Source organism: Myotis brandtii, unplaced genomic scaffold (assembly GCF_000412655.1).
Source record: "Myotis brandtii unplaced genomic scaffold, ASM41265v1 scaffold168, whole genome shotgun sequence".
In the NCBI taxonomy this organism is placed as follows: Eukaryota; Metazoa; Chordata; class Mammalia; order Chiroptera; family Vespertilionidae; genus Myotis; species Myotis brandtii.
Genome location: NW_005356173.1, coordinates 4,387,044 through 4,407,238, shown reverse-complemented (window position 1 = coordinate 4,407,238; position 20,195 = coordinate 4,387,044). Strand labels below are relative to the sequence as shown.

At 44.6% G+C, this 20,195-nt stretch overlaps 1 long non-coding RNA gene across 1 annotated transcript in view; it reads left to right on the top strand.

The window, feature by feature from the left end:
- LOC106725503 overlaps window positions 1–20,195 on the top strand; it is a 28,759-nt gene that overhangs the window by 6,561 nt on the left and 2,003 nt on the right. The window contains exons 2-3 of the long non-coding RNA XR_001361391.1: window positions 3,079–3,081; window positions 7,414–7,424. This is a non-coding gene — a long non-coding RNA (uncharacterized LOC106725503). The remainder of the gene's footprint in view (window positions 1–3,078; window positions 3,082–7,413; window positions 7,425–20,195) is intronic.

Below are 20,195 nucleotides of genomic sequence, written 5' to 3'. Positions count from 1 at the left end.
AAAAATATCCTCAGGTGAGGATTAACAAAAACAAAAGTGTAGACTTAAGTGAAACCCACTTTTGCATCACAGATTTGACTACATAACCTTCCTGCCCAAAGAAGTCCTGGCTGCAGGAGGCCACTCAGACCCCCAGGGCTCTGTCAACTGGTGTTGAAGTCAGACCCTCCACCCTCCCATGAGACTGTGGAAACCCCGGGGTGTCTTTTATTTCGTTTTCGGGTTTTTGTTAGTCTTATTTTCACAATTCAAAAGCAGGAGGCTCCAGCCCTAGCCGGTTTGGTTCAGTGGATAGAGCATCGGCCTGTGGACCGAAGGATCCGGGGTTCGATTCCGGTCAAGGGTATGTACAGTGGTTTCAGGCTCCTCCCCGGCCTGGAGCCCTGGCCGAGGTGTGTGCAGGAGGCAACCAATCGATGTGCTTCTCTCACTTTGATATTTCTGTCTTTCCCTCTCTCTTCCACTCTCTCTAAAAGATCAATGGAAAATATCCTCGGGTGAGGATTAACAAAAATTTAAAAAAGCAGGAGGCTCCAGAAAAGTGATGATTGAGTTCTGGCCAGTTCTCCAGGTGAATGTTGGTGAGTCATAAGAAAAGGACACGGCTTCTCTGTGCCCCACTTTTTCGTATTCATACAATTTTAAGTATTTCCACAGGGTTTTTTGTTGGTTCATTTTGATTCCCCTATTTCCCTAAAATCCAGGGCAGTACCATGAAGAGACCGAGAGCAGCTGAGATACAGGAGGGTCTGTCCTTGTTCTTTAAGACCCAGCGAGGGAGCCAGTGCCCCAAGCACCTCACTCACCCACCCTGGGTCCCGCGCCAGCCCCAGGGACACCTACAGTTAGGACTCTGAGAAACCAGCTCGATTCTGGAGGAACCTGGGGAAGTGTGTGGCAGTAAACTCCTGACTTTGCAGATGAGGACAAATAATCTTGTCAGATTGCAGGGCCCCTATCTTGGAAAAGGGGGGACAGATGTGGCAAAAATGGGGCCCTCCCCTGGTGGGTTTTGAATGAAGGGAGGGAAGAAAAGCTTGAAAGAATGCCACTTGGCCTGGGAGAATACATAGATGGGCAGTGGGAGGAAAATCCTCATACAGCACTTTGGGAGTGTTTTGGAGAAAATCAAGGAAAATTCCGTTCTCTTTGCTTTAAATGAATTGATTATAACTTTAAGACACACATAGTAAAAAAAAGGTTTTCAATAAAGTACCTATATTGTCTAATTGATTATAACTTTAAGACACACATAGTAAAAAAAGGTTTTCAATAAAGTACCTATATTTGCTTAAGATAACTTTAGGCAACTCTGCATCCACCACAGGGACTGCCCCCTGCAGGTGTGACACACACATGCACACACTGTGTTCAATGCACACACATGGCCTGAGAAGGAAGGGCTCACCCTGGCTGCACTGCGCACTTCATGTGGTTGACCAGGTCCACAAGGTCAAGGGAGCATAAACCTTGGCAGAGCCCTAGCAGATTTGGCTCAGTGGATAGAGTGTGGGCCTTCGGATTGAAGGGATCCGGGGTTCATTCTGGTCAAGGGCACATGCCAGGGTTGAAGGCTCCATCCCCAGTAGGGGGCGAGCAGCCGATCAATGATTCTCTCTCATCATTGATGTCTCTTTCCTTCATCTCATCTCACCTCTAAGGGATCTGAGCCGTCAAGGCAAGGTGGGAGGTGGGCACACCTCCATCCTCCTGTGACAGCAGGCAGGGTGGATGGTGGACACTGGGGACTGCACTGGGCCTGCAATCACAGTCTATAACTGGTCAAAATCCAGTGTGCCACCACTTCGCTTACTAGCAGGGCAAACCCTGAACCACTCCCAGCCTATCCCTCCACTCTTACAAAGGGGGCAGCGGTTGCTGAGAAGTCTGCTGCCTCTCCACTCCAGAATAGCCCTGCCCTTATTCATTCTCTCTCTCTCTCTCTCTCTCTCTCTCTCTCTCTCTCTCTCTCTCTCACACACACACACACACACACACACACAGCTCTCCTTGCTGTTCTTTGCATCACGGGCAATCTTCAGGTCTTTCTGAGCTTTGCTTCTCTGACGCTTTTACAAAAATATGTTCCTCATGCGGGTGGTTTCTGGGTTTCATCAGATAGGTTTTATTTATGTTTAAGTTGTATTGATTTTTAGAGAGAGAGGAAGGGGAGGGAGAGAAACAAGATGCCAGAGCAAAACTTCCATCGGCTACCACTGGGGATCGAATCCACAGCCAGCACATATGTTCTGACAGGGAATCCAACCAGAGAATCAAGAAGTCCTTCGAAGTACAGGACGACACCCACCCGACACACCAGGCGGGTCAGGGCTCATCAGTGAGGTTTTAACGTGGAGGCCATGGGCGGTGCCTCTGCCCTCCCGCAGGGGACAGACAGGGGAGGTGGGGAGCGGCTGCTTCCAGGCTGGAGCGCTGCGCAGGTTTACAGATGTGGGGAGCAGAAGGCTTCATCTGCTCCAGCTTAGAGTTTTCTCCAGATTTTACCGAGCTGTCCCGAGAGGGACACACGTGGTAAACAGACAAAGGAGGTCAGCGCTGATTGGGCAGCTCTCCTGGGTCCCTGAGCCTCTGAGCCACTCCCGACAAACAGGACAAGAAAAAAAGGAAGCCCTAGTGGCGAGATGCTAATTTGTATGTCTCTTCCCAGGATGCCCAGCAGTGCTTCTGATTCTTGTTAAAGACAAATGTTTTAACACTATCTATTGGTAAGTAGATGCTCTTGGGAGATTCTTAGAGAAAACATATAATTAATACTGTGAATGTAATTATTTACCAAAACTAAAAATATCACTGTAATGGAAAAGTGAACAAATTCTAGGGCTTTAAATAGCTCAAGCAGCGGAAGGTAGCTTGCGCTGGTCCGAATGTAGTGAGTTATCACAAATGGTTGTACACAGTCTGTTACAGATTGAAAGCCTCCATATATTTGCCTCCCTTCTCACTACTGCATTTGACTAGTCTCTTTTGCAGAGTAGCCCCTCTCCCCATGTGAAATACAACATTGTTCCCTGTTTCTTTATCTTACTTAAAATGTTTTTATATCAACAAAACAAAAAGGGAGTCCACTGAATGGGAGAACATATTTGGCAATGATACATCTGATAAAGTGTTAATATCCAAAATATATAAGGAATTCATACAACTTAACAAAAGGAAGACAAACAATCCAATTAAAAAATGGACAAAGGACCTAAATAGACACTTCTCCAAAGTGGACATACAGATGGCCAAGAAACATGAAAACATACTCAAAGTCACTGGTCACCAGAGAGATGCAAATTAAAATGACAATGAGGTATCACCTCACACCTGTCAGAATGGCTATCATAAATCAACAAATGACAAGTGCTGGTGAGATTGTGGAGAAAAGAGAACCCTAGTTCACTGCTGATGGGAATGCAGACTGGTGCAACCACTATGGAAAACAGTATGGAATTTCCTCAAAAAATTAAATATGGAATTGCCATTTGACCCAGTGATCCCACTTCTAGGAATATATCCTAAGAAACCTGAAACACCAATCAGAAAGAATGTATGCACCCCAATGTTCATAGCAGCACATTTTACAATAGCCAAGATTTTGAAACAACCCAAGTGGCCATTAGTAGATGAGTGGATAAAAAAAAACCGTGGTACATTTATACCATGGAGTACTATGCAGCAGTAAAAAGGAGAATCTCTTACCCTTTGAGACAGCATGGAGAGACCTGGAGAGTATCAGGCTAAGTGAAATAAGTCAGTTAGAGAAAGACAGGTATCACATGATCTCACTCATATGTGGAATCTAATTAACAAAATATCCCCTCCCATCAACCCAGGCATTTGCCCTGACTGGGAATTGAACCCTCAACAACTTTTCTGTGTTCCCAACAATGCTCCAACTGAGCCACTGGGCCAGGATGAAAGACTAATATTTGATGATACAACACTTAGACAAAATTAAGAGAAATTTCAAAGTTGGCAATCCTGTTAAAATTTGAAGATAGAGAAGTGGACATTCTCAAAGAGAAAACATTTTGCAGGAGGGAAAACCAAGTCCAAGAGTCTGAAACTAGAGAAGAAGGCGGAGAAGGGCAGAGTATATCTTGGGATGCCCAGATCAGGCCTCCAAGCCACTTTCTCCTCCTGGTTCTGCACTTAGCTTTCTGTGTAACCTTAAGAAAGCCATTCAGCTGCCTCCTCACTTGAAACTGAGGTCAGAACAATGATCCTCTTTCCTCGTTTGTTAGATGGAAGTGCAGTCCCCTAACAGCATCAGAACCGAGGAGTAGTGCTGTGGGACGGATGCCACAAATATGTATCTAATAAAGGAAACGATTCGGGTTGTCCTTACAGGTGCAGGCAATGCAAGGCACCCTGAGATCATTGGATTTCCCTAGCACTTTCATGAGTATTATCCTATTTCATCTGGCAGCAACCTGACCCAGAGGTATGGCGGTATTAGGACCACCACCCAAGGCTTAGAGAGACCAAGGGCTCCCTGGGTGTTCTCAATCTAGATCTCGCCCCCTTTCCGGTACACCTCACTGTTTCCTCGGTAAAGGGCATACCCTGAGACGGGGAACCACCTTAGTTACAGTGGATTGTTTAAGCCAATTAATGATGCTATAATCACACACCAGCAACAGCACTCCCCGAGGAGTGGCCATAAGTGGTACTGTGAGAGAATAACAGTCCAGTTGCACAGCCAGTGTTCTGTATTTGCCAAAGAAAACCCTTACGTTTGTGTTGTATTTCATAAGGTGGAAAGTATTTTTATATTATTCATTTAACTTAATATTTTTTATAACCCAATTAGGTTGGTATGGAAAACTCATTTTACAATGAAAAGACCGAGCTTCTGAGAGATCAAATGGGCAGCTCAAGGCCAGCCAGAGATCATTCCTTGCAAGGCCAGAATAATCTTCCTTCTTTAAGAGTTCTCTCTGCTACTCCATAATGAAAAATCCACAATGAAAGAGTGGCAACAAATAAAACCAATTGCTGTGGTGTCCCAGGCAGTAGAAACATTGCCAAAAAAAGGAAGGAAGGAAGGTAGGAAGGAAGGAAGGGAGGGAGGGAGGGAGGGAGGAAGGAAGGAAAGGAAGGAAAGAAGGAAGGAAAAAAAGGAAGCATAGATAATAAAATGTGTGGGGGGTGGGATGGGTGTTATTTTCTAAGACTTGTGTGACTAAGATAGGGTTGCCAGATAAAATAAAGATGCTTAATCAGATTTGAATTTCAGATAGTCATTTTTAGTATGAATATATCCCAAATATTGCATGGTATGTCCTGCAATCATTGCATACACCATAATTTGAAGCCAAAAGAATCTTGGTTTGCAAAAGCCTGCATTTGAGAAGAGAATGGAATATTTTTTTAACCCCAAATCTTTACGTTTTACTAGAAAAGCAAAGCTTGGTGGACCCATGGCGTAAGCCAATACCATGAGCCTCCTATTCCTGCTATTTTACGCCTGACATTGTGGATAGGAAGGTGCATGAGACATGGTTCATTTCCTAGGTCACTTAAAACCTCTTCTCAAAGAGCACTCCAGAGACAAGGGGACCTCCCTTTCAGCATGGTTCATGCAGAGTCATGAAAGCTCAATCTGCTGCTGTCCACTGGTCTTCGCTGACAGAAAGTCACGCACAATGCTTTACCGTCAGGCAGGACCTAGAAAAAAAATTTTTTTCTTTATGCCTTTACGTAGCAAAAGGCTAGTCAAGTGAAGCAGTGGGAGTGCAGAAGGAACAAAGAAATCTGTAACTGGCTGTGATCAATTAATTGTAGACGCCACTGCATGCGGACCAGCCGAAGAAGTTGCTTATTGTGTTGCTTATATAAAGCTCTAAGGATTTATTCATTTTACACTTATGGTGATTACTTATAGCAGGTTGTTTTTCAATGTATGAACGTACATATCATATACAAACCATATATTTTTCAATGAAAGCATTAAATATAGGAACTTTCTCAAGAAAAGAGCCTTTTCCTCTCTAGTGGAGGTAAAAGAGCACCAGGCAGCCCTCCTGGAGCATTGTGGGAGATTGGCATGCAAAACAATCCCCGGTCACATGACTAGAATCAAAAAGGTGGGTCCCAGCCGTTCTCAGAGTGCGCTGAAGCCACACGATTAGCGGTAAATCTCAGAGGGGCAGGGCGTTTTCTTGGGAAGGGTGTAGTAGGCAGAGTTACCCCTGGAGGAAGATGGGGGCCCCCCATCTAAACAGAAAGGGAGGCAAGTGAATTTTGCCCGCGGAGGCTAAAATAAGAACTACATGATTAGCAGTAAGATTTAAAAGTGAGCCCATGGAAAGAAGGCGCCCAGCAACCACAGGCAGAAGTGCCGCGACCAGGAACTTGCCTGGTTTTTCCCCGAAGATCGGCCCCAACACCAGAGAGGCGCCTCTCTTTCTTTTTCATTATTCTTCATTTTTAAATTTATCTTTATTGGTGAAAGTATTACAAATCAACCAAAGACCTTGGATGCATATATGCATAACCCATGGACACAAACAATAGGGTGCTGAAGGCCTGGGGCGCACGTGCCTTTCCTTGCCCTGCAGGTTAGCCCAGGGCGGGGCGGACGCTTTGGACCCGGAAAAGTGACCAGTGACAGATGGGCACGCGGCGCGGCTTCCGGCCCTTTTTCTTTTCAGGGTCAGTAGCAGGTACCAACTACTTGACCCCCGCAGAGCGGGTCATTTTGAACTCTCTTCCGTAGGACAAAATTATTTTCAGTAATATTCATGTAATAACCAGTAATAATCACTGCTTCCTTCATTCGTCCTTTAGTTTTAAAACAATTAACAAGTTAAAAAGGAATAAATTTCTATTTGAAAATATTTTTATATATAATATATATGTATATATATACATATATATATATTTTAGAGAGAGTGGGAGGGGCGGAGAGAGAGAGACATGGATTGCTTAACTCAAGGACCTGGAGGGGGTGGGGACCGAACCTGCAACCTAGGTGCGTGCCTTTGCCCAGGAATTGAACCCCTACCCTTTGATGCGTGGGCTGATGCTCTAACCACTGAACGTGCAGGTCAGGCCTATGGTGCACCCAACTGGGGATGTGCCTACAGCCAAGGTACATGCCCTTGACCAGAATCGAACCTGGGACCCTTCAGTCCCCCGGAGCTCTATCCACTGAGCCAAACCGGTAAGGGCTATGGTGTTTTTTTAATTGATTCTAGAGAGAGGAAGGGGGAGAGAGGGAAACATCGATTGTCTCCCACACTGCCCAGACAGGAATCCAAACCGCCACTTGGGTGTGTGCCCTGACTGGGAATCAAACCCACCACCCCTTTGTGTACAGGAGGGTGCTCCAACCATTGAACCACACCCCCAGGGACTATGGTGTTGTTTTTGTTTTGTTTTCTTAATAGACTTTATTTTTAGGACAGTTTTAAGTTCAAGGAAAGATTGTAAGAGCAGAATACGGAGATTTCCAAGGTACCTACCCCCTACAGCCTTGCTCACTATCAGCATCCTGAACTGGAGAGGTACATTTGTTATAATCCACAAATTACACATCACTTATCTCCCAAAGTCCCTAGTTTATGCTGGCATTTGCTATTGGTGTTGTTCATTCTATGGGTTTGGACAAAAGTATGATGACATGTATCCACTATTAGAGTTTCATATACTAGTAGAGTGGTTTCACTGCCCTAAAAATCTTCTTTGCTCTACCTGTTCATCCCTCCCTCCCACCTAACTCATAGCAACCACTAATCCTTTCTATCTCCATAATAGTGCCTTTTCCAATATATGACTACTGTCATAGACTGTAGTTGGAATCATACAGAATATAGACTTTCATGTTGGCCTTTTCCACTTAGTAATATGTCTTTAAGTCTCTTCCATGGCTTTTCATGGCTTAATAGCTCATTTCTTTTTAGCACTGAGCGAGTAATATTCCATTGTCTGAATGGACCACAGTTTATCCGTTTACCTACTGAGGAACATTTTCCAAGTTTTGGTAATTATGAATAAAGCTGCTGTAAGTAGCCATATGCAGGTTTCTGTGTGGACATAGTTTTTCACTCCTTTGGGTAAATACCAAGGAGCATGATGATGTTGGATCATAGGGTAAGAATGCTAGTATGTTCAGTTTGGTAAACAACTGCCAAGCTGTCTTCCAAAGTGGCTGTACCATGTTGCATTCCCACCAGCAATGAATAAGGGTTCCTGTTGCTCCACATCCTCCTCAGCATTCGGTGTTGTCAGTGTTTTGGATTTAGATGAAGGTGCTCTGAGCTGCTTCTGATTAGAGTGGGGTCGGGAGAGGAGCCTTATTAACACACATCTGGTCCCTCCAGCCCTGGGCCGGGGCGACAACGCTGTCTTCAGCACTGTCACTGCATTCTGTCCGTCTTTCCTCCCACCCCTTGAATCCCGTCATTTACCGCCACCTTGTAGCTTGCAGAGGAGCCTTAGCCCATTCATCAGGAATAACCGGACTCTACCAAGGCCTGGAAAACTTTGTATATTAAAGTCAGTGAATTTTTTGAAATGTTTATTCACTCACTTGTTAATTTAGTCCAAAAACACTTCTTGAGTACCTATGAAGTCTGGGTTTGGGTGCTAGGCACGGGGATGCATAGATGAAAGAACTTGGGAAACACTTGCTCTGTAGTTGGGGGGAGGGGTCAGAAAACAGGGTGGATGATGAGAATATGAGGCATTAGGGAGCAGGATCAAGTCAGCCCAGAGACTCTGCCCAGATGGGGTAGGGTGTTTTTGCTAAAGACAGTGACTAGGATCTCAGAGATGGGGATCAGAGAGGTGGGCCCTAGAAGCATGCCTCTCTACAAGGGATCAATTTCCATTCTGGCCCCTGGAGAGCAAGACATTTGATATCCAGATCAATGCAATTATTGGTCCTCAAGGGAGCACACAGAGAAGCAATGCAGGTCCCTGAGGTGTGCACACTGTTCTTGCTGTGCTGGTGTCTGGAACACTCATCCTACACACGCTCACACACACATGCATACACACATGCACACACATATACACATGCACATGCTGGGGGAACAGAGGTCACAATCTAGGCAACTGAGAAAACACTATTCAGATATAAGAGGCAAAGGGGTTTGGGGAGCAATGGGCAGACAGCCTTAGGAACCCAGGTATTTGTTCTAATTCTTCATTTCCTTTAACCAGGTCTATCAGTTGAAATCATGATGAAATTTGGACTAGAGGTCATCTAAAGTGGTATTTATAGGATTCAGACTCTTTCCACTGTAGAAAAATGAAAAAGAAACATATATGTATTATTTCCTCCATAATTAGGGGCTTTTGAGAGTGATATCACCCTTGTTATTGTCTTTGCTTTGCTCTGATGGATGGCCAGCCTCATTCTTCAGGGAAGAAAGATGATTCTGGCTTTATTATTATTTTTATTATCATTACTATTTTAAACTGAAGCAAATATAATAGAACAGGGTTGAGGAAAGACTTGTGGATTTTTCCCTTGTGGCCCCACACTTTAGCTCTCAACCCTAAACTCCTCTAAACAAAGTGGTTAGGCCTGAGATGCTGGGAGATGCTTACAGAGATGGACAGCTGACAAGTACTGGCAGCTCGACATTAGATAACCGTGACCACAAGGAGACCCTTGACCCCCAAAAGAGACAGTCAGCGAGATGATACCTGGTCCTCTGAAAACTGCTCCTCCCTTCTGAGCAGAGAGTCACCCTGGACAGCCTGCCCCTTTCCCAGGTTATCACCTCAAGGCTTCACCAGTGACAGTGACCCTGTCCGGGCCCCAGCTCAGGGGCCAGTACTGAGGGGAGGTATGCTCCAGTCCCCAAAGCCACAGGAAACTGGCATTTAGGCTGAGTGCAGATGAAAGGATAAGCTCTATCTGTAAAAGCCCATTTCTGGTAACACAAATAAACAAAATGGAAAGATCATGTAGTTGCTATTAAACTTAGACAAAGAATGGTTTTGTTCTTAGTTGTTATAAGTGCATTCCTTGAAGAACGTTTCCCCCCAAAGTAAATATTTTGCTTTGTATTTTAATTGAATACAAAGTCAAATGGTAAAAGCCAGTCAAGTTTAGCAGTGGGGGGTTAGTGATGCTAACTTTTAAAGTAAGTTAGTTATCCTAACTTTAGGTAAGTTCTGATAACCCACTGCCATCGGACCAGCCAAGAAGTGTGCTTTCACTTTCAATATATAAATCTCTTAAGTAGCTACTCTAAATAACTTAGGATGAGTTGTTTTAATAATTTTCAAAAATGATTTAATGTTATATGGACCCTACAATATAATGCTACAGAAAGCAATACATGTCCGATGATTTTCCTTGGATTTTAAACAGGTTAACACAAGCTGATATTCAAAATGAACGTAGTTGCATGATGGGAAAATAGAAGCAGATTACCAAATGGAAACATCTCGTCACCCACCAATGAGGTGAGTCACTCAGGGAGAATCACAGAAAAAAAAAGGAACGTGCTTGGGTCAAAGGTTTAGCAATAAAAATATATTTCATGTCAACAAATGAGCTTTGGTTTCTCTTTTTTAATCGTCTCCCTATGATTTGTGAAATGCCTTCCTGATTCAAAGCAGCAGATGGCAGTAATACACAGAAGATTCACTTTCCATCCACTTTGTACTTAGAGCTATGGCTAGAGAGCTGCTCAGCCAAGTATACATCTAGTGTTCATTCATACTTGATATTTTCTAGGCTTTTTCCTCCAGTAATTCCTAATAGTTATAATCAGTCAAAGAGTTATGTCAAATTTAATGCAGTCATGTCCTTCACCTTTAAGAAAGACTGCGGCTGCTTTGTAGAGGTTGTCACAAAGTCCTGAAAATAGTCTGTCACCAATGGCTTTGTTACTGGCGGTAAAGCCCACTCCGTGATTAACCGTAAGCACCCTCACCAAGTTTCAGGTAAGAAACCCCACATTAACCAGAAGAAAAGGAATGAGAAGGATTAGAACATGATCAATAAATAATTATGACCTTTGCCTGTCAAATCGTTATTTTCCCGTTTTAAAACCTTTGTATTTTAAAATAGTAAACGTTAAAGTGAATTGAAGTTTTCAAGGACAGAAGGAAGCGTATATTCGATTCATTTACTTAAAGAAAATATTGTGTAAATAACCACTAAAGTGAGACTTGGATTTCGCAAAACCCACGGGGTGAGTTTCAAATGGCCGAGACTGAGACAGGTGCGGAGACCGAGGTCCTGACCCTGCACCAGGAGACCAGCGCTGTGAGCCGGGGAAGGAGGGTGGAGGAGGGTGGAGGAGGTGGAGGGCGGACGTCCTCACTGACCGGCTTTACAGTTGGGTTTGGTCTTCCTGGAAAACAGCCCTTCTTTAGGAAGACGGCCATTGGGTCCGAGGGGTCCCAGGGGTCCGAGGGGTGAAAATGTCTCACGTGCTAACCTGTTCTCTTCTTCAGAACATGCTGGAAACCACCCATCCCCTAATTTCTCTGGGCTCTGTCTCCCACAGTCCCTCTCTGCAGGCTGACCCCACTCTTGCCCAAGACCGGTGCATTCCAGACCCAAGCATGGTTAGGGCTCCCTGGCGTTCCCCCCCCCGCCCCCCGCCCCGCCCTGACGAGGGCATACACCTAAGGGCAGGGCAGGGAAGGAGACAATCATATGGGAATAACAGTAAAGGAAACTGAAATTCATAGGTGTAACATATTGGGCAACTGCCTGTTTTTATCTAGACCAGTGGTTCTCAACCTTGGCTGCACATTAGAATCACCTGGGAATCTTTTTAGAATCCTGATTTCTGGGCCTCATCCTCTGGAAATTCTGTTTCTTTGTTACTAACTCTCTATCCCTCTCACTTCCCCCCCATTGCCCTCCCCCACCCCGCTCTTTGTTATGGGGTGGGGCCACAACATTAGTAACAAAGAAACAGAATTTCCGGAGGAGGAGGCCCAGAAGTCAGGATTCTAAAAAGATTCCCAGGTGATTCTAATGTGCAGCCACGGTTGAGAACCACTGGTTTAGAGTCTAAACTTTAGACGCTTCTCTCTCAATAGGATCCACCTGGAACGTTCCTCGCAGCTGTGGTGCCGGGGCCCAGGCAGGCAGGGACGTGAGGAGCCCAGAGCCACGAGCCCCAGGGAACGAGCGGCCCCTGTGTCCTGGGAAGGTGCTCAGCTCTGCAGAACCTTCGGGCGGCAGGTGAGGCAGCCACAGCCCCAGCCTGGAGCAGAGCACTGTCTGGGTTCTGGTTTGCACGGTTGACCCTGGCGGGAGCTTTTCGGCGTTTTAGAATCGTATTTCCTTCTCCTCTGGACTGGTCGCTTTGTTTCTGCCCAAACCTGTTCCATGAACGCACCCCTCTGTGGCGGTGGGGTGGGGTGGGCTGGGGTGGGGGGGGCGCTGGGCTGGCTTCGGGTCCCTGTGGGTCACCAATCTCCCAGTCCTCGCGGTGTGCCAGCATCTCGTCTCTTTGGGTCTTGCTCTCCTCCTTTGTACAATGGGAATGAGAACAATTTCGGGCCCAAAAGATTGGAAGTGTGACCGCGTGAGGGCCCTGCTGGGGACCTTGTTAGCACCATTGCGGTCCCCGCCCTCCTGACTTGCTGCGGCCTCCATTCTTACTCATCTTTCTCCTTCAAGCTTCAAAGCCAGCTCAGAAATGGCCTTGTCCGGGGTTGTCAGTGAGCCCTGCGTTACTAGGTGTCTCCGTGGGCGTTTTCTTGGCTTTGTTTTTCTTGCACCTACATAGACTCTGCGCTCCTGCGACAACCGGTACTGCATCCCTCTGTGTTCCTCAGGGCACGCAGGAGGCAGAGGCCTCCCGTCTGGATGGTGGAGCCGTGACATCCCTTAGGCCCGGTCCCAGGCCCAGAGTGGGTGGAGGAAAACCGAGTTGGTGGATGAGACACCGAGATTGGCCAGGGCCGATGAACTGACATGACAATGAGCTTGAGAAACGAGGAACAGGTCACGCATGGGGAGGCAGGCCCAGGGGAAGCAGCCATACCTGGTGCCTGGGCTCTCAGAGAGGTACACGTTCCTTTGCTGCCCCTAAAATCAGCACAGAGTCAAATAATATTGCTTCTGCCTTAGCCGGTATTCAGTGGTTACAGCGTCGCCCCTGCCCCTCCGGGCACCGAAAGGTTATGGGTTCGATTTCTGGTTAAGGGCATGTACCTGGGTTGCCGGTACCATCACTGGCCCTGGTCCGGGCACTGTGGGAGGCAACCAGTCGATTTCTCATTGATGTTTCTGTCTCTCTCTTGTGGCTTCTCTCTGAAATCAATAAAAACATCTTTAAAAAAGAAAGAAAGAAAGAGAACCTTTAACAAAAATAAAAATCAATGGAAAAAATATCCTCGGGTGAGGCTTAACAACAACAACAACAAATAATAATAATAATAATAATAATGCTTCTACAAAACAATGTTCATCTATGCAATATAGCAAATATCATGTCTGAAAAAAGAGCATAAGGAGGAGGTGATAATCATTATCATTTTAGTAGTTAAATAGCATTAATTGAGCTCTTGCTGATCGGGACTGTGCTAAGTATAGTTGTTTTTTCTCCTAATCATTCTATGAGGTAGTACTATTGCTATACCCATTTTTTTTCTATTTTAAAAATTGAAAGACAATTCACATATAACATTACATTGCTTCAGGTGTACAACATAATGATTTGATATTTGTAGCAAAATGATCACTATAAGTTTAGTTAACATCTGTTACTTCACTTAGTTACAATTTTTTTCTTATGATGAGAACTTTCATGATCTAGTCTTAGCAACTTTCAGATACACAATACAGTATTATTAACTGTAGGCACCATGCTGTAACATTACATCCCCATGACTAACTTATTTTATAACTGGAAGTTTCTACCTTTTGGCCACCTTCATCCATTTGCTCCCCCATCTCCCAATCTGTTCTCTGCATCTATGAGCTCTGGTTTTGTTTTGTTTTGTTTTGTTTTGTTTTAGATTCTACATATAGGTGATATCATACAATATTTGTCATTCTCTGCCTGACTTATTTCACTTAGCATTACCATAATGCCATCAAAGATTTTCTTGTTGTTTTTTTATGACTAAATAGTATTTTATTCTAATATCTATATATATAAAAGCCTAAGCAACCATTCGACCGTTCAACCATTTGACTGGTGGCAGATGCTCAACGCACAGGCATGGAAATATGGAACAGACTGATGAATCTCAGAGGAAAAAGAAGAGGAAGGAGGGCGGGAAGAGATTAACCAAAGATCTTATATGCATACGAGAGGCCCAGTGCACAGATTTGTGCACTGGTGGGGTCCCTCGGCCTGGCCTATGGGGGTCAGGCCGAAACCAGCAGTCTGACATCCCCCAAGGGGTCCTGGATTGTGAGAGGGTGCAGGCCAGGCCGAGGGACCCCACTGATGCATGAATCTGTGCACCAGGCCACTAATATATATATAATTTCTTTATCCATTCATCCATCAATGGACACTTAAGTTGTTTCCATGTCTTGGCTATTGTAAATAGTGCTGCAATAAACATGGGGGTACAGATATCTTTTTCAGTTGATGTTTTCTTCAAATAGAACACCTAGAAATTGCTGGATTATATAGTAGTTCTATTTTTAAGTGTTTTCCATTGTGACTGCACCAATTTACATTCTCACCAAGAGTGCACAAGGGTTACATTTTCTCCACATTCTTGCCAACACTTATTATTTCTTGTGTTTTTGGTAATAGCCATTATAATAGTTGTGGGGTGATATCTCATTGTGGTTTTGATTTGCATTTCCTGATAATAAGTGATGTTGAGCATCTTTTCATGTACCTGTTGACCATCTGACCATTTGGAAAATTTTGTTGTTGTTTTTTAATTTTTTATACTCTGGTATTTCACCTCATGCTCTGAATACTGAATAGATATGAATGATTCAGTAGATTTGCCCAGATTTTTTACAGAGGCTACATCTATTCTTATCTTTATTTGGGGTTTGATTTTTTTTTTTAACTTTCCACTTTCTTTAATATATTTCTTCAAAGCAGACAAGTTAAATCTCTTCTGTGTGAATGTTTTTTCTTTTTTTAATTTAAAATTTTAAAAACTTTTGCCAAATCATGTTGATTTTTGCCCTTAATTTTGTTGTCGTCTGAGGAATTACTAGTTGGAATGCTTTCATTTTTTGTTTCTTCTTGTTATGGTGCAAAGTGAGAGCCATCGCCAAGCAACCTGCCAAGGACGATGACGCTTCAGCCTGACCTCTGAGCCGCGCAGTCCAGACAAGCAGCGCCGAGCCTTGTTGCAGTGAAAAGGGGACTGGGTGTCGCTGAGCCTTCTCCCAGGACCACAGGACGAGGCGCTTTTCCCAGGCCCCCAGGCCCCTTGAGCCAGGAACCGAGGTGCCTCCTAGAGAGAGAGGCCACCCACTCTTCAGAATGGACGTGGCTGGAGGAGCGGTGACCTGGGGCACAGGCGGGTACTTCAGGGGGATAGTAAGGATTGGGTAGGCTGTTATGATGGAATAAAAGAAATGTTGAAAATCAACCTGCATAACTATGTCGGGGCACCAGCTCCACCCAGAGCCTTGGTGGAGGTGAAGGTGGAGAGGCCAACCTGGGTGGGCTGGGGAGCGCTTTCCCACCTAACACCTAACATCCGGCGAGGGCGGGTCATGGAGGCCCAGGGGCGGGGCTTCGGTGGCCTCAGCTCTAGGTTGTGTGGAGGTGAGCAGTGGCACATGCCATCAGGATGGGGGACGAGGATGGAGCACTGGTGCGTTTTATTTTATTTATTTATTTTAAATATATATTTTTACTGATTTCAGAGAGGAAGGGAGAGAGAGAGAGAAATATCAGTGATGAGAGAGAATCATTGATTGGCTGCCTCCTGCACACTCCCCACTGGGGATCAAGCCCAAAACCCGGGCATGTGCCCTTGACCGGAATCAAACCTGGGACCCTTCAGTCCACAGTCAATGCTCTATCCACTGAGCCAAACCGGCTAGGGCTCCTTTGCTTTTTAGTTTGATGTCATCCCACATGTTTATTGTTGCCTTTGCTTTGGTGTCAAATTTTTAAAAATCATTGCAAAGAGCAATTTCAAGGAGCTTACTGCCCATGTTTTAATATACTCATTCTAATAATGAGAAAACTGAGCCTTTTAATACTAACTTGTGCATGGTCACATTGCTAGCAAGTGGCAGAAATGGAATCGGCGAAAGTGTGTCTCAGCTCAGGCTGCAATAACAAACTACCATAGACTGAGTGGCTTAGACAATAAACATTTATTTCTCACAGTGGCTGAAAGTCCAAGATCAGGGTGTTGGCAAATTTGATTCTGGTGAGGGCTCTCTTCATGGTTTGTAGAAAGTCTCTTTTTGCTGCATCCTCACATGGCAGGGCAGGGGGCGAGAAGAGGAGAGAGAGAGAGAGAGAGAGAGAGAGAGAGAGAAAGAGAGAGAGAGAAAGAGAGAGAGAGAAAGAGAGAGAGAGAAAGCTAGCCAGGATCTCCAGCCAAGTTCTGGTCGGGATCTCCAGCGAAGTTCTGGTTAGGATCTGATCAGGATCTGATGTTTATTGTCTTGTTACATCTGTATTTATACCAGTCGATTTTAATCCTGTCAATTTCTATTACAAAGGTTAGGGCGTTTCTTATCTCCATTCCAGGGAGTAAAGATTATGTAGCTTAACTACCCGCCTGGCACTTAATTAAGGGGTTGTATCCCCTCCCTAACCTCAGGGGAAAATCCCCACCTGGGGAAGCAACCTTTCTTGGAGGGTGACCTTGGTTAAAACACATGGCGCTAAGGAGAGCAAACATATTAAGAACAATATGCTATATATGCCAGGTCCCTTGAAACATATGCTGTGCAGATGTTTCTTTCCTGCAGTGACTGTGTCAAGCAGCAAGGATGGACCGGCTTCCGGCATAAGGGTATTAATCTCATTCATGAGGGCTCCACTCTCATGACCTATAAACACCCCCCAAAGGCCCCACCTCCAAAGCCATCATATTGGGGATTTGGGCTTCAATATATGAATTTGGGGGAACATAAACATTCAGTCCACAGCAAGGGGGCAACAGCCTTTTGGTTTTAACATATCAGCCTTCCTAGGCACTCGGGACTTTTCTCTGTATATGATGTTTAGATTAAGACACCTACAGTTACATCATTGGATACTGACAGCATCTATGGGGTAGAATGCAGTTTTCATTGAGTCAAGAATATCCATTGAGAATCTATGCACAGGAAACTACAGGCATGTGACCCGACCCCTGCTTATTACCTCCCGGAGAAGGCAAATGGAAATGACAAGTTATTTCAAGGAAGGCCACACAGAGATTATGCCAGATCTCCAGCTCTCTCTTCCCTGTGGTGCAGTGACTCTGTGTGCCTCAGGGACCTCTGTCCCCTGCTGTAGGGGTCCCTCTACTAACCTCCTAGCCATGAGCACATCCTGCTGAGCCTGAGGCCAGCACTGGACAGTGGCATGGATTTCCCATCAGCGGTCATGAGTCAAAAATTGCAGATGTTCTGTTTTTAGAAATATATTCTGTCACCATTAACACATGATATATATATTTTATGTAAGTTTTTTTTTTCTGTAGTCATGCTCACAAACTGAATGATCTACCCTGGAAATTGGATTGTGCTTATAATTTTCTTTAAAATGCAATAGATACTCTTTATTTAAACTGTGACTAGTCTCTCTCTTTCCTTGGAAATTCCACAGATTGAATGTATATTTCTACACTTCCACCAAAATTTTAGGGGGGGTGGGCGGGCAATGGGCTTGGTTTTAGAAAGCCGGAGCTGAGTCCTGGCTGGGCCACTTCTCCCCCCTGTGGGTCTTTGGGTGAGCAGCCCCACCTGTCCAGCCTGATGTTCCTCATTTGTAAACTGTGCTACAGGACCTTACATCATCCTTTGGTGTTACTTTGTACTTTAGAGACACAGTGGCAGGTCAATCTCATTATTTACTCAGCGACAGAGGTCATTTCTCTAGTGTATTCCTTGCCACGGTGCTTGTCAATAGCAGGGCCAATAAACATTTGTTGGCAGTCTCCTTGTTCAAATAACAGTGTTTATGCCTCTTTGTAAAGGATGGAAGAATGTGGAATCCTTTCTGAATTCAGGTTCTTAGGGATTAAAAGATGTGCACTTGAATAAAAAAAGTCTTGCCTGCAATTATGTATGTTGCTAAATAATGCACAACTATATATAAATCAAGTCCCCATTTTTAAATAATAGGGTCCCATAACTAGTCATCTGGGAACTCTTCAAAGTTCCCAGTGGTCAAGTTTAAGACCAGTCCTCAGTCCTGCTGAGTTTCATGGATATTCGTAGCAGTTTGGAATTGTTGAAAGGTTGGCTGCAGCAACTTGAAGATCAGAAATTGAGCATCTTCTGGTGCTTGTATGACTTCTGAAGCCAACTTAGAGCCTGTCTATAGCTGATACCATGGATCCTTGGATATGGAAACTTTCATTCATGAAAATTTTTTTTTAAAATATATTTTATTGATTTTTTTTACAGAGAGGAAGGGAGAGAGAGAGAGAGTTAGAAACATCGAGAGAAACATCGATCAGCTGCCTCCTGCACACTCCCCACTGGAGATGTGCCCGCAACCAAGGTACATGCCCTTGACCGGAATCGAACCTGGGACCTTTCAGTCCGAAGGCCGACGCTCTATCCACCGAGCCAAACCGGTTACGGCATGAAAATTTTTTTAAAAAAAGCAATGCCTTGCTATTATTTGGGTAGAGGTGACATTTCATTACAATGAACAAGAAACTACTGATGGACCAAAGAACTTATGTACTTATATGCATAGCCTGTGGACACGGGCAATAGGGTAGTGAAGACCTGGGGGGTGGGGTAGGGGCTGGGAGGATGGGGAGAAGGGGGAGAAAATGGGAGGTATTTGTAATACGATCAACAATAAAAAATATATTTAAAAAAGAAATTACTGATGTGCCCTGGCCCATGGTTAGAACATTCGCCCATGCCCTGGCCCTTGACCAGGAAGCGAACCTGTGGTGTTCTAACCACAAGTTAGAACACTGGCCAGGGCCTGATAGATATAATCATCTGAAATGGATTATTAAAGTGACTATCATGTTTATAATGTTGAACATGATTCTGGTAGTCTAACATTTCTGGAATACCAGGTGCCTAGAATTTGGGGACTTTGTATCTTAATGGTTTTAAATTCTGGATTTAGTTTAAGTATTAAGTTCATGACTGACACAAAGCACCCATTGTCAACAAGCTCCCATTAGTCTGTGATAGGGGCTCTCCAGCTAGGAATGTTCAGTGCTAACAAATGATGCCCTTTCAAATATCAAAATTTAGTAAACAGAGCCTTCCCTCCAAGTTTTGTGTTTTGTTTGTTTGTTTTGAGCACATTTACAATAGAGGGCACATATTTCTCAAAAAAGCAGTCAAGTTTATTTGCTAATGAAGAAGCCACTGTGCTGGAACCTGTTGATTGAATCGAACTGCCCAAAGCAATTGAACTAAAGAGATGACAGCTGCTGGCTGACATCTGGAGACAGAAAAGATGGATGAATGTGGAGTTAGGAAGTGTTGCCACAGAGCACAAAACTGATTTACACTTCCTTTACTACCTGGCTTTAAATTGGATATTGATCTGGGTCTGTGAACCTATGTACTTTATATATGTGAAGCAAAGAAACAAGCTAATGAGGAAAAATAAACATTATCTGCTCATTTGCAGGCAACTAAATATTATTAAATTTGTAGCAACAAAGTTTCTATATCTTCTGAAAGTTTCTTCAAATGTCCTTGTCTGAAATTCCACTCCCTAGAGATATGTAACACTTAATAATTTGGTGTATATCTTCCAGATTTTTCTGACCATCTGCAAACACATACATGTATATCCTATATAATAAAGAGCTAATATGCAAATGGTTGTCACGACCTCACGTGGGAACTGCTCAGACACTCAACACTGAGGAGAGAGGAATGGGGACCAGCCAGGCTGCAGCCTGGGAGAGGGACAAGCCGCCCGCCCTGCAGTCCCAGGTACCAGTGGCTGCGGCCTGGGCAAAGCCGCCTGCCCACAGTCCCCTGCAGCTGTGGCCGGCCCAGGCGAAGCTGGCCCAGGTCCTGGGTCCCTGCGGCCGGCCAGAGGGAGGGAAGCCTGGGTCCTGGGTGCCTGCGACTGGCCAGAGGAGGGAATCCTGGGTCCCGGGTG